Source organism: Lathyrus oleraceus, chromosome 7, assembly GCF_024323335.1.
Source record: "Lathyrus oleraceus cultivar Zhongwan6 chromosome 7, CAAS_Psat_ZW6_1.0, whole genome shotgun sequence".
Taxonomy (NCBI): Eukaryota; Viridiplantae; Streptophyta; class Magnoliopsida; order Fabales; family Fabaceae; genus Lathyrus; species Lathyrus oleraceus.
This window is the reverse complement of record NC_066585.1, coordinates 187,477,786-187,493,943: the sequence shown is the minus strand read 5'-3', so window position 1 is coordinate 187,493,943 and position 16,158 is coordinate 187,477,786.

The window sequence follows — 16,158 nt, the reverse complement described above, 5'->3', positions numbered from 1 at the left end:
TTTATTATGTTTGTTTAATAAAGTCCCTGGAATAGATAGTCCGTTTAATGTATCAAGTGTGACTTAATCATGAGAGCACATTAAACATAAGGACACTATTCTTAAAGTATCCGTAGTCGAGCTTTATTGTGAAGTGGGATAACATTAAAGCATGAAGAATATTATGTTTATAGACTGATGATCACATCTCATGGATCATGGATAAAGATTTATCAAGTCTCAAACATAGGTATGAATATTAAGAGTAATATTTATACGGGATTGACCCGCTATGAGAATACTATATAGAATATTATGCAAAGTGTCATAAGTTATTCTCATGGTGATAATGGTGTATACCACCCTTCGACTTGAAACCACTATGGACACTAGATGTAGAGTCGAGTGCTTTATTGCTGATCAAACATTGTCCGTAACTGGATGACCATAAAGACAGTTGATGGGTACTACATAACGCATGCTAAGGGACATGAGTGACCTAGATGGAATTTTCCCATCATGCGTAACAGGATAAATGTCTATGGGCCCAATATTGAACTGGACAAGGATGACACGGTATATGCCTTGTGTTCAATATAGACATAAGGGCAAAAGGGTAATTATACACATAATTATTATCACAGAAGGATTTGTCAGATCACATGACATTTTCGTGTCTTGGGTAGCAGTGATGTGTTGCTAGATACCGCTCAATATTTATTATGTTAAATACGTGATTACCAATGCCGCGAAAACCTATAGGATCACATACAAAGGACGGATTGATGAGAGATAGAGTAATTAAGGAATACCGTAATGTACGGTGCCCTTAAGTGAATTATAGAACATCATAAGGTACAGTGTACTTAAGTAGAATACGAAATATGGTAAGGTACCACGAGCTTAAGTGATTTTGGCATATTATAAGATATAGGCGATATACACTTGAGTGGGCCTTTTAGCTTGCAGCCCATACAAGTGGTTCTATAAATAGAACCCTTGGGTAGAAGCATTGTCACTCTTGCAATTTCGTTTCTCTCTCTCTCTGTCTGTCTCTCTCTCTCTCTCTCTCTCTCTCTCTCTCTCTCTCTCTCTCTCTTTCTCTCTCTCTCTCTCTCTCTCTCTCTCTCTCTCTCTCTCTCTCTCTCTCTCTCTCTCTCTCTCTCTCTCACTCAAAGCCTTCATTCATAACAGCTAGCACTGAGATTGAAGGAATCCGTTCGTGTGGACTGAGTAGAGGCGTTGTCATCGTTCAACGTTCGTGATCGCCACAAGAGGTAACGATTCTATCACTGATCATGCCCATTCATAAGGATCATTAAAGGAGAAATTTTAAATTTCGCTGCGTTTTGGATCGCCATTCTCCTTAAGTTAGCATATCAAGAAACATGTTTCGGGTGCATTGTCAACTGCTGAGGTGAAATACGTAGCGACCGGTAGTTGTTGTGCTCAAATTTTATGGATTAAATAATAATTACTTTATTTTGATATAAAACTAAGCCGTATTCCAATTATGTGAAACAACACTAGTGCCATTAACCTAACTAAGAACCCAAGGCTACATTCTCGTACTAAGCATATTGAGATTCGTCGTCATTTCCTACACGACCATGTTGAGAAAGGCGACGTCGTTTTTGAGCATGTTGATAACAAATTTCAACTTGCCGATATCTTTACAAAACCACTTGCAACCGAACCCTTCATTAACATTCGACGAGAATTAGGAATTCTTGACATCTCAACACTTTCCTAAATTTTATGTTAATTCACTTTGAATATATCTTTTCCATCTAACCTTCCTTGAAAGGCATACTTCATAAGAGTGCATTCCTCATTATTTCATAAGCAAGGTACTATCATTTCATTTTCTGTTTTTGTGTAAGATTTTTCTTTCACATATTGTTTATGGTCCATATAATTGATGTTCTTAACGTACAAGATAGTTCATGTATGTTCACTTCCAACAAAGTCCAATTGATCTATGTTAACTTATATGCTTATAGTGACTTTATGCTATCTTTTCCCCCATGAAATATAGTGATTGGTGCATCGATTTGTTATCTATTTTTCTCATGAATTATGATTGAACATTTTACATTATTAAAAATATTCTTGATTGTGTGTCATTATTATATTTTCATCTCTGTTTTTGGTTTGTGTGGTGGTACTTTGTTTATCACCTTGCTATAACACATGCCTGTGTAGAATTTCGAGAGCACCAAAGGCATATGTCACATAATCATGTCAATTTTGTAGCAACTTAAGAGTTTTTTTTATACATTGTATCCTTCATTTTTCATGTTTGTGTTGTGTTATTTGGCATAAGTTATGACAATTATGTTCTATTTTTGCATTATTGTTTTTTATTTATGTTTAGGCATTCTTTTTCAATATGCAAATCATTCAATGTGAGTGTTATCATATTGATGGTATTATCTTTGCAAATCGCCTCTGTGTGTTATATTGGTTTATGCATGATTTAAGATGCTTCTCATGGATTGCTTCATTTCTTTATGATGTTGTCAAATGGGGAGAAGCAATATGATGTTGGGATGCATATATTCAGGGGGAGCTTTTCATTTCAAACACATCGTCTCAAGTTTTGCCATCATAAAAAAGGGGGGAGTATGTGAGTGCAACTTCCGTTAAATGTGTTTTGTATGATATCAAAACTAGGATACTTTAGCGTTAATGTGTATTGGACGGTATCCTATGATTCTATATGTGCATCTTAGCATTAGGTAGCATAAAATTATTTGGAAACAACTTAGAAAAGGTCTCATGCATTAAACATGCATGAAAAATCATTTTTTTTTGGGAAAAATGACATTATAGGCCGACACATGCAATTACAGGTCGACCTATGGAAAACTTTTTCTGGCTATAGGTTGACACATGCATTCTATAGATCGACAGATATGTTGTAGTATTAAAGCATGTAGCTTCTGTCTCACGTGCCGAGTCTTCAGTTCGACACATAGGGAACACATAATAGTCATAGACCGACATATGACTTTAGACATGTCGACCTATGCATCAAACAGGTCGACACATAACTTTTATAGGTTAACCTATCCGATGAAATTTTTCAAAAATTCATATTTTTCTCAAGTCCTTTGCATCCTTTTTGCCCTAAATCACACATGCATATAAATACTTCATACATGCATCATTCTCAAGTAAGGGTTTCTGGAGTGAGTAAAACCTACATGAATCCAGGATTTCAAAGCATCTCATCATCTTCAATTCAATCTATGCATACACACAGTCAAACTATACATAATTATTTTTTGATTGGGTTCCATCTAGATTAGGATTAATAATGTCCAGTTAGGTTTGTTGTACCGAGAACATTGGGTTGAGATCTTTGAGGGATTCAAATCAGAAAACCGAGGTTGGGTTTTCCTTCAAGATATTTAGGGTTTGCAGGTTTTTGACAATATTGTGCAATTCGTGTTCGATCGAGTGAAAGCCTTGGGACTAGGTGGGTCGTGCAAGGGAGTAGCGTGAAACAGTTGGATTGTGTTGACAAATTCTGGGTTCAACAAGTGTGCGCTTGTGATAATTCATACGGGTGAAAGCCTTGAGACAAGGAGGTCGTGCAAGGAAGTAGCAATAATAGGTGAATTGAAGCGGAATTGTTGGTGTCTTGATCAAGCTTTGATCAAGGTTTTTGAAGGTGCTAGAGTCAAGAATAAACTTAGGGTTTGTGGGATTTTATTTCTCATCTCTTGTATACATACATTGGCAAAGTAAGATTTATTATAATAATATCTCAATTTGGATTCTAATTGAGGGAAGACGTATCCATGGCGAGGTCGATTGAGGAATTGCCTAAACAAATCCTTGTATACTCTCTCTTTTATATTTTGGTTCGTAAATTATTGATTATTTTGATCTCTTGATCAACATTGTTTGGATAACAATTTTTGAATCATTGTGAAATTTGTGTTGATGTAGTAATCACATACCATTTGGTAGTGATTGGATTTCTAAGAACAACAAACACTATACAAAAATCCAAACTTTGTTAATCGCACGTAAAGTGTTCGACAAATTGTTTCAACTAGTTTTTTGTGTGTTATTATCATTGGAGATAGACTTTTACTATTGTAGAGTATTCAACTAGTTATGCTTAATTGTTGTTGATTGACGTGTGAACTATTATCATATCATTGACACATTTATGCATATCCGAGCTATTTAATAGTAGGTTTAGTTAGACGATTTTTGATCCAGGAAATATTTGAAACTTGCTTCCGTGCCATAAAATTTTATAAATCAAATTTTTGAATAGATTTTTAACTTGGGATCTATTCACCCCATATAGATCTAGGCCTATCGTCTAATAGTGTTCGACCTTAACAATAGTCAGTATTCTCAAGAAATTATAATATCAAAGATAGTAGTGAAATGAGGATTTACCTACACTACATATTTCACGTTTTAACACTGATATTAGTTAACTTCACAAGTCACAACATCTTTCTTTTTTGCCACAAAGTCAATGAATAAGGAGATGTTACATTTTATTTGCCTTGAGCTTCCCTTGTTAAGATCCCACACTCTCTTCAAGGAGTCAAGACATTTTCCCTACAAAGTCAATCAATAATGCTAGGTACCCAATTTTCATTAGGTCCTTGAGAATGAGTGGAAATATTATTGCATTTGGATAGCCAATGAAATACACCTTTAGAAACCAAAAATCTCCTAAATTTGCATTTAGCAATGGTATGACATTTCTTACAACAATAGTGACAAGTCAAATGATGATGTGAATGACTTTCGCTATTAGATTCCCTTACAACAAAATTGTACTTCTTGTACGATACATTTAAAGATCTTTCTAATTTTGTAGGATTAATAACGAAGGGGACCTATGGCTCTGGAGCCTTGTTTAATTTGGCTTTTAGAGTATTAACCTTTTTTTCCAAATGTGACAAGTTTCACAACCAAATCAAGAAGGTTTCTCTTTCTCAACATCAACTTTTAAAGCATCTAACATGGATTTCTTAAGAGCTTCCATTTGTTTTTCAGTTTCTAAAACTTTGGCTTTTAACTATGCAAATATTCTTTTGTTTGAAGCCAGCCTTTTAAAAGCATCCACCACTTCACCATATAGGTTTTCAAAAGCAATTGGTAATTCAGAATAAGACATTTCATCCATAGGTTCATATTTAGAATGACTTACATTCTTCTTCTTGTGCTTGGAATGACTTATATTCTTCTTATTTTGCTTGGTCATGAAGCAAATATTTGCCATTTCATCACTTTCACTTAAGTTACCTGCCTTGGAGGATTCACTATCACTATCCCATGTGATGTATGCTCTTATAGACTTGCTAAACTTCTTTTTTTAACCCTTTCCTTTATCCTTCATAAGCAATGGACAATCCGACCTGTAATGACCGACTCATCCACAACTATGTCATGAACCTTTAGAGTTTTATTTCTTATTCTCATCTTACCTTGAGGTATTTGAATGCCTTCTATAGTTGATGAGATTCTTGTCTGAATGCTTTATTCCATTTTTCTTAATGTACTTATAGTACCTTCTAACAAAAATCCTCATTTCATCATCATCCGAACATTCATCATTACTAGTTCCACTATTATTTTTCTCTTTATTTGAGGACTTAGAACTAGAAGCTGTTAGACGGTGTGGCTAGTGATCGAGAGGGGGGGGGGGGGGGGGGGTGAATAGATCACCTCTTTTAAAATAAATGGATTTAAAAATTCTTATCAGAGTTATTGAAACTTAGCGGAAAATTACAGTCCCGAATCGACTTCCGTCTATTTTGAACCGCTACTAGAAAACCGGACACACGAATTTATTGCTGGATTTAAATTAGAACGATAGAGACTATTAACACCAGAATATAATCAAATCAAATGCACTTATCACTAAATTCTAATTCCAATGAATAAAACTCAACTGACAGTTTTGTCAAACATTTGGTGTGTATGTGATCAATGATGAACAATGGTGGAATTTAGATAAAGAAGTTTTCTTGCCGCTATTGTATCACGAAATGTACAACCACAATACACCAATTGAAATCACAAAACTGTTGAAAAAGTAAAGAGAGATAAGGAAAGAATACGATACGCAGAGATTTGGTAAGGAAGTTCCCCACTGTCGTCCTCGCGTGTGGGTACGTCTCCCTCTCAATTTCAAATGAAATTGAGAACTGTTATAATCAATAATGCCGAATTCGTTGATACAAGGTTACAATACAAAGACAGAAATCTAAATCCCAAGATCTTCTTCTTGTATAAAACCTCCACTTGATCTGAGCTCGATCAAGAATTTCCTGCAAGAAATTGCAAACAATTCACCGGTTCCACGACCTGTTTGCGAAATTACCCAATTTCCAAACCCTACGCTACGGCTGAATTTGTTCTGCAAACGCGACTAACAAACCCGCAAGAACACTCCAGTTCTTGAAGGACAAACCATTTGGTTTTTCCTCGAAACCCCCTTCAACCTTCAACTCAGCTAGATCCTCGATCGTTCCACTGAACACCTCAGCTAGATCCTTGATCGTTCCACTGAACGTTATCTCATTGATCCTTTAATCGAAAGAACAAGAATGATTATGTGTTGATGTTCTTGAAGAAAAGAGATTGAGAAGATGAAGAAGATGAAGTCTCTTTCAGGTTTCTAACTGCTCAAACAATTGCTGCTACACACTCCTTTGATTTGTGTTACAACTGTTTTTCACTTCTGAATTCGTGCACAAGACTGAGCTGTCAAAATACTTCTTATATGTGAAAGACAGAAGCTGTTAGTAGACAAAACAGAATTATGTATTGATACGAAAGATTATGCATCGATACATACTGTAGCTTTGATTAATTTTAGAGAATTAATACAAGCATGTATCGATACAAAGCTCGTATGTATGGATACATAGAAAATTTTAACTAAGCATGTATCGATACAAAGCTCGTATGTATCGATACATAGAACATTTTAACTAAGCATGTATCGATACAAAGCTCGTATGTATCGATACATACTGAAGCAAAAACGTTTTGTGATTTAAAACAAATTTATGTATCGATGCAGATGAACATGTATCGATACATACTGACACAAAACAGTTTTTATGAGTTCTTTTAAGAAATGTATCAATGTGGATCTTTATGTATAGACACGAAACAATAGTATAGGCTAAAAACACAAATGAAACATGTAAAATAATGCACAACCAACAATTAGACAACGATCACACAATTTGCTATCATTCAAAACTTATTCAAAGTAAAGAATTTACTCACAAACTCCCCCTTTTTGATGATGGCAAATTTTTAGCAAGATGTGTGATACTCCCCCTGAGTTTGTGCATATCTGTCAACATCTGCATTTCTCCCCCTTTGTCAACATCAAAAAGAAGAAAAAAACAGTTTTATCAAGGCAACATGTTGTAGCAGGACACAATAAAAATGATAAAGAAGCTAACAATCACAAAGAAGGAAGCTTAAAAAGTAAAGAATCACTCACAAAGAATGAAAAATAAGGGCAATAACACCAGAAGTAAGCAGAAGGAAATAAGAATTTAACTAGTAGAAAGTATTTAAAAATTACATAAGCCAAGACATATAAGGTGCCACTAATCTAAAAAGAAAAAAACTCAAGCAACATGCAATGAAATGCAGTGAAATGAAATGATGATGGTTTAATGTGGATTATAGCCACCACAGGACTCCTCGTCATCTCTATCAGGATCTCTGAAGCTTGGCGGAGGCGGAGGAGGAGGCATTGCATCTGGATTGTGGCCCATAATACCAGGATTGGAACGACAGTCGTCCATAAAACCAGACATTTCATTGTAGAAGACTTGGTGCCACTTAACCAAGTCCGTGTGCCAAGAGTGTTGGTTATGGTACATCCGTGTATGATCGTCATGCCACTCACGATGCTCCTTATCCCACTCACTTTGTTGTACATGCCAAGACCGTGCCTCTTCGTGACGTTCTTGGTTGGTAAACTCCATTTATTGAAGCATTTGAGTTAGGTGCGCAGTATGTGTTGAAGATGAAGCACCGCCGGAGAACGGAGGAACTGTTGGTTCAGGTACATAGTTGGTTGGAGACCACCTTTGTAGCACCCAATCACCCCAACCAGCATTGTCATCAGCTGCAGGCACATCTGCTTCGTTCACATCATGCATTTCTTCATCAGGTTGGTCTTCAACTACATGAATTTGTTCAGAAGGCACATCAAAATTATAGATCCTTGTTTTGGATTTCCTTTCAAAGAAATAGAAACATTGACGTTCCTTGTCCCACCGATATCCCATATGAGATAAAGTGGAAGAGTCAAACTCTTGAGCAGCAGATGGTGATATGAGAGGAACTAAAGGGATTGCAAGATTCCAGAATGTAAGAATTTTCATGATTTGAGACGCATAACCAAGAGCAACATTCTTGGCAATGTTACACACGGAAAAGAGACGCTTCACAAAGTAATTTGCCCAATTCAAGGGAACCTTATTTTAAAGAATATACAAGAGATGAATGCCTGCCCTGTCTAACCTAGAATGTCCACTGTTTGCTGGACGCAGAATGTGCGAGATAATCCAATGAAGTATACGAGGAATTTTCTTAATCATACCAGACGTAACCTGTTCATCCTCACCCTGTCCAATTTCAAGATAGATAGAGTAAACTCCTTCAGGTTAAAGTCAGTATCAAACTTCAAGTCATCCCAAGTCTTGAAATTATGCGACAGAAGCGGAATTTGAAACACTGTTTCCCAATCACCAACCTCAAAGGTATAGGTTCTGACACCAATAGAACACTTAAACATATATCCTTTACCAGATTGTAAGCCAACATAAAATGCACGGATAAAATCCTCATGGTAATCATCCTTTGTAGTAAAAAATGAACCAAGTTTTTGTGCATTAAGGAGTTCAACCACATCATTGAGATGCAGATGAATAGCATCATGTTTATCGAAGACATGAGGTTTCATAACTAACCTTGTCTTGAAAGAATCCTCAAACTCAGTAGCAATTGCAGGATGAAGCAAATCTAAGGCATTAGGAGGAATTTCTGGTAACTGCTGAGAAGTGCCAACCGGTTCCTTTCCTTTTCCTTTTCCCCTTGCTCTAGCCGGAATGATTCTTGGAGGCATGGTGATGAAAAATTGAAGAAAAGTGAGATGAATTTAGGGTTTTGGAAAGAATGATGATGAAGGAGATTAGGGTTAGCCGCAGGTTTTGAGAGGTAGGGGAACTGCTGATACCAAGTTTGTGAAAAAATATGATAAGAATTGCTGATGTGTCGATCCATGAGTGAAATAAAATGCATTTAATCCAAATAACAATCAGTATTTGTCGATGCATACAGGAATGGATCGATCCATGTCACACATTTTTGTTTTTAAAGGGTCTATGTATCGATACAAACGACGAATGAATCGATACATACTGAACCAATTTTGACAGATGTGAAATGAAGAAGACATGAATCGATACATACATCATTGAATCGATACATACTGATGCCAAACTAAATTTTAATTAATTTTTATGCAGTATGGTTATGCATTATGAATTATGTCATGATAATTATGCCCAAGTATGATTCACAAATCAGATATTAATGTTCAAACAATATATGCAAAGATATTCACATAAACGGAAATAAGGAATTTTGTTCTAACATACACAATCACATAGTTCTAAAAGAGATATAGAAAGGAGTGATATTACCTCTGTTGATGTAACCTTGTGAGGTATAAATGAAATCTAAAACAAATCTCATCAACCAAGGTGAGGCATAATATAAATAAGAACAAACATGCTTAAGACAACAATGGAGAGAGATCTAAGATCCCTAATTCACGACGAATGTTGAAGAACGGTTCTGTTGCCAAAGGTTTAGTGAAAATGTCAGCAAGCTGGTTTTTAGTATCAACACGCTCAAATACAACGTCTTCTTTTTCAACATGATCGCGAAGAAAGTGATGTCTAATCTCTATGTGTTTAGTGCATGAGTGTAAAACAGGATTTTTAGTAAGGTTTATGGCACTAGTGTTGTCACATTTTATTGGAATACGTTTGAGTTGAATGTTAAAGTCTTGTAGTTGTTGCTTTAGCCACAAAATCTGAGCGCAACAACTACCGGCTGCAACGTACTCAGCCTCTGCAGTTGACAAAGCCACAGATACCTGCTTTTTGCTATGCCAACTTACCAAGGAGTTTGAAAACAAGTGACATGTACCACTCGTGCTTTTCCTATCTGATTTGCAGCCAGCAAAATCAGAATCGGAGTAACCTACTAAGCTACAATCACTTCCTTTGGAATACCAAAGCCCATATTTAGATGTTCCATGAAGATATCTAAATATACGCTTAACAACTTTCAGGTGTGATTCCTTAGGATTTGATTGATATCGTGCACACATACAAACACTAAACATGATGTCAGGTCTAGAAGCAGAAAGATACAGAAGAGATCCAATCATACCTCTAAACTTTTTGACATCTACACTCTTACCATGCTCATCTTTATCTAGATTTCCGTTGGTAGGCATAGGGGTGTCAATTGATTTTGAGTCGTTCATTCCAAAGCGCTTGAGTAGTTCTCTATAGTACTTTGTTTGACATACTGCTGTACCCTCATCAAGTTGCTTTATCTGAAGACCTAGGAAGTAATTCAGCTCCCCCATAAGACTCATCTCAAATTCACCCTACATAACCTTAGAAAATTCTTCGACCAAGTGTGTGTTAGTTGAACCAAAAATTATATCGTCTACATAAACTTGAACTAAAAGAATGTGCTTTCCCTTGTGTTTAATAAAGAGAGTATTATCCACTTTACCTCTTGAATATCCATGATCAATTAGAAATTTTCTAAGCCTTTCATACCAAACCCGAGGGGCTTGTTTAAGACCATACAAAGCTCGTTTTAATTTGTAAACATAATCTGGATTTTCAGCATTCTCAAAACCAGGAGGTTGTGAGACATATACCTCTTCATTTATGACACCATTTAGAAACGCACTCTTTACGTCCATTTGGTAAAGCTTAAAATTATTAGAACACGCATAGGCAAGCAAGAGACGTATAGCTTCAAGGCGAGCAACTGGAGCATAAGTTTCCTCATAGTCTATGCCCTCCTCTTGGTTATACCCTTGTGCTACTAAACGTGCCTTGTTCCTAGTTATCACTCCGTTTTCATCAAGCTTATTTCTAAAAACCCATTTAGTACCTATGATATGATGATCTCGCGGACGAGGGACAAGTTCCCAAACGTCATTTCTTTTAAATTGATTAAGCTCTTCTTGCATGGCCATTAGCCAACATTCATCAATCAAGGCCTCTTTGGCATTTTTAGGTTCTACTTGGGAAACAAAAGCGAAGTGAGAACAAAAATTACTTATCTTAGAACGAGTCATTACTCCCTTTGAAATATCTCCCAAGATGTTGTCAATAGGATGGTCTTTTGAAGATTTCCAGGCTGGTGGAAGGTCATTCACTTCAGCTGTCCTTTCTTCCTCATCTTCTTCATAACTAGTATCTTCCTCCTTCTCATGGGCAACTGTTCTGGACTGATCAGTTTCCGTAACAGCTTCCTTGAGTATGTCTTCTGTAGATACACCTGCATCATCAAAAGAAATACCTTTTCCGACACTTTTCGGATAAGACTCATCAAAAGAAACATGGACAAATTCTTCAACAGTAAGTAAATGCTTATTATATACTCTATATGTTTTACTTGATTGTGAGTATCCAAGAAAGATACCTTCATCCGCTTTTGCATCAAACTTCCCAATATTTTCCTTACCATTATTCAAAACAAAACACTTACAACCGAATACGTGAAGATGTGACAAATTTGGCTTTCTTCCTTTTAAAAGCTCATAAGGAGTTTTATTTAAAATAGGACGAATTAAGATCCTGTTTAAAACATAACAAGCTGTGCTAACTGCATCAGCCCAAAAATATTTTGGTAATCCGCCCTCATTTAGCATTGTTCTTGCCAACTCCTCTAAAACACGATTTTTACGCTCCACAACGCCATTTTGATGTGGAGTTAGAGGAGCTGAAAAGTTATGCTCAATACCATACTTGTCACAATACTTATCAAAGTGATAGTTTTGAAATTCACCACCATGATCGCTACGAATTGTAACTATTTTGGAATTCATTTTGTTTTGGGATAGATTTGCAAAATTCTTAAAAGCAGAAAAAGTTTCATCTTTGCTATGAAGGAATATAGTCCAAGTAAATCTAGAATAGTCATCAACGATTACAAAACCATAATAATTTCCACCTAAGCTCTTTGTCCTAGAAGGTCCAAAGAGATCCATATGGAGAAGCTCAAGGGGTCGTGAAGTTGAAATTACATTTTTAGATTTAAAAGAGACCCTCGTTTGTTTTCCCATTTGGCACGCGTCACATAGGTGGTCTTTTCAAAATTTTATTTTTGGAAGACCGACTTCTAGATCCTTAGATACAACCTTATTAAGCAAATCGAAATTAACATGCGCTAAACGTCTATACCAAAGCCAAGAATCATCATTCAAGGTAACTAGACATTTAGTACTTGTTAAAGATACCTCAAAAAGGTCAAGCATATAGATATTGTTTACTCTTACACCCTTAAACACAACGTTCTGTTCAGCATGTTCAATTATGCAACAAGTTTTTGTGAAAGAAACTTTATAACCCTTGTTACACAATTGACTTATGCTTAACAAATTATGTTTAAGCCCCTCTACTAAATGGACATCAGAAATAGTAGTGGTAGAGGGATTACCTACACTACCTTTGCCAAGTATAGCTCCTTTGTTATTGTCTCCATAAGTAACATATCCCTTCTTCTTTGCTTTGAAGTCTATAAAAAGCGATATGTCACCGGTCATGTGCCTTGAGCAACCGCTGTCAAGAAACCATCTCCTATCTACGGAAGCAAGGCACTCATCCTACAATATCAAAAGAGAGAAGTTGGTACCCAATTTTCATTGGATCCAAGTGGGTAAGTGCTAACATGGTTACCTTTTGGCTTCCATTGATAAATACCTTTAGGAACAAGAAATCTCCTAAACTTGCATTTCTCAATGGTATGGCCAGCACGACAACAATAATGACATAAACCTTGATGATGTGTTTGTTTATTCTTGTTCATTAAATCCTTTGGAATAAAAGAGTATTTTGCATATGGTGGATTTAATGACTTCTTAAACAACCTAGAGTCAACGACATAAGTAACCTTAGGTTGTAAAGCTTTTTCCAATTTGACCTTGAGAGTGTTTACCTCTTGTTGCCAAATATGACAAACTTCACAATACCCAACTTTACTACATCCATCAATGTCAATATTTTTTGAATTTTCTGCAATACTAGCTTTTAACCATTCTAAATCTTTTTCAGCTTTGTATACTTTACCTTCCAGAAATGAAAAAATTTGTTTATCGGAAGATAATCTTTTAAAAGCATCTACAACTTCGTTATGCAGTTTTTCAAAAGCTATTTTCAGTTCAGAAAAAGACATAGAAGAGAAATTATTATAATAGGCTTGTTTTACCTTTTTATCATTGATTTTCTTCTTGTGGTAGGAAAGATTTTTGGTGTGAGCCATAAGGCACAAATTTGCGGTTTCATCACTATCACTTGAACTTTGTGTGCTTGATGAATCACTATCACTTTCCCATGCAATGTAAGCTCTTCTTTGTTTGCTGTACCCTTTTGGTGGAGCTTTTCCTTGATCCTTATACTTCATAGGACAATCTGTTTTATAATGTCCAGATTTACCACAATTATAACAAGATCCTTTTCCTCTACTCTTCTTATTCTCTTCCTGTTTTGAATCTGTAGATTGTCTTCGAAACTTCATGAGGTTTTTGTCGGAATGCTTGACTCCATTCTTTCGAATGAATCTATTATATCTCCTTACAAAAAGTCCCATTTCCTCATCATCCGAATCTTTGTCACTACTAGAATCATTGTCACTTTGCTCTTTTTGTGAGGACTTAGAGCTAGAGGCCACAAGAGCTATTGGCTTCTTCTCTCCCTCTTTGTCTCTCTTCTTCTCCTTTTCCTTCTTACTTTTGTTCTCAAACTTTTCAAGACTTTCTAATGCTTGCTGATGTTCTTCCAGCTTTCCAAACAGAGTTGTAATCGTAAGTGTCGTTAGATCGTTGGCTTCCTTAATAGCTGTTACTTTAGGTTGCCATTCCCTACTAAGACTTCTCGGAATTTTATTAGTAGCTATTTCATTGGAAACAGGTTTTCCAAGTGCATTCAAACAATTAGTGAGATGAGTAAATCTCTTTTGCATGTCGGAGATAGATTCTCCTTGTTTCATGCGAAAGAGCTCAAACTCTTGATTGAGTGTGTTAATGCGGGACTGTTTTACTTCAGTAGTACCCTCATGGGCAACTTCTAAAGCATCCCACATTTCTTTAGCTGTCGTGCAATGGGATACCTGATAATAATCATCAACACCAAGTGCTGAAATTAGCATATTTCGAGCTCTCCAATCACTCGACCACTTTTTCTCATCTTTCTCATTCCAATCACCTTCTGGTTTAGGAACTATGGCGCCAACCGCATTTGTCATAGTAATTTGAAAAGGACCATTTTCAATGGTAGCCCATACTAGCCTATCAACAGAATTTATATGAACTCGCATGCAGTCTTTCCAATAGCCGTAATTTTCACCGTTGAAAATCGGCGCTCTATTATACGCCCCCTTTGGTTCAGAATCCATATCGTTACAGGCAGCCACAGAACACCAGCGAACCCGCGCTCTGATACCACTTGTTAGACGGTGTGGCTAGTGATCGAGAGGGGGGGGGGTGAATAGATCACCTCTTTTAAAATAAACGGATTTAAAAATTCTTATCAGAGTTATTGAAACTTAGCGGAAAATTACAGTCCCGAATCGACTTCCGTCTATTCTGAACCGCTACTAGAAAACCGAACACGCGAATTTATTGCTGGATTTGAATTAGAACGATAGAGATTATTAACACTAGAATATAATCAAATCAAATGCACTTATCACTAAATTCTAATTCCAATGAATAAAACTCAGCTGACAGTTTTGTCAAACATTTGGTGTGTATGTGATCAATGATGAACAATGGTGGAGTTTAGATAAAGAAGTTTTCTTGCCACTATTGTATCACGAAATATACAACCACAATACACCAACTGAAATCACAAAACTGTTGAAAAAGTAAAGAGAGATAAGGAAAGAATACGATACGCAGAGATTTGGTAAGGAAGTTCCCCACTGTCGTCCTCGCGTGTGGGTACGTCTTCCTCTCAATTTCAAATGAAATTGAGAACTGTTATAATCAATAATGCCGAATTCGTTGATACAAGGTTACAATACAAAGACAGAAATCTAAATCCCAAGATCTTCTTCTTGTATAAAACCTCCACTTGATCTGAGCTCGATCAAGAATTTCCTGCAAGAAATTGCAAACAATTCACCGGTTCCACGACCTGTTTGCGAAATTACCCAATTTCCAAACCCCACGCTACGGCTGAATCTGTTCTGCAAACGTGACTAACAAACCCGCAAGAACACTCCAGTTCTTGAAGGACAAACCATTTGGTTTTTCCTCGAAACCCCCTTTAACCTTCAACTCAGCTAGATCCTCGATCGTTCCACTAAACACCTCAGCTAGATCCTTGATCGTTCCACTGAACGTTATCTCGTTGATCCTTTAATCCAAAGAACAAGAATGATTATGTGTTGATGTTCTTGAAGAAAAGAGATTGAGAAGATGAAGAAGATGAAGTCTCTTTCAGGTTTCTAACTGCTCAAACAATTGCTGCTACACACTCCTTTGATTTGTGTTACAATTGTTTTTCCCTTCTGAATTCGTGCACAAGACTGAGCTGTCAAAATACTTCTTATATGTGAAAGACAGAAGCTGTTAGTAGACAAAACAAAATTATGTATTGATACGAAAGATTATGCATCGATACATACTGTAGCCTTGATTAATTTTAGAGAATTAATACAAACATGCATCGATACAAAGCTCGTATGTATCGATACATAGAACATTTTAACTAAGCATGTATCGATACAAAGCTCGTATGTATCGATACATAGAACATTTTAACTAAGCATGTATCGATACAAAGCTCGTATGTATCGATACATACTGAAGCAAAAACGTTTTGTGATTTAAAACAAATT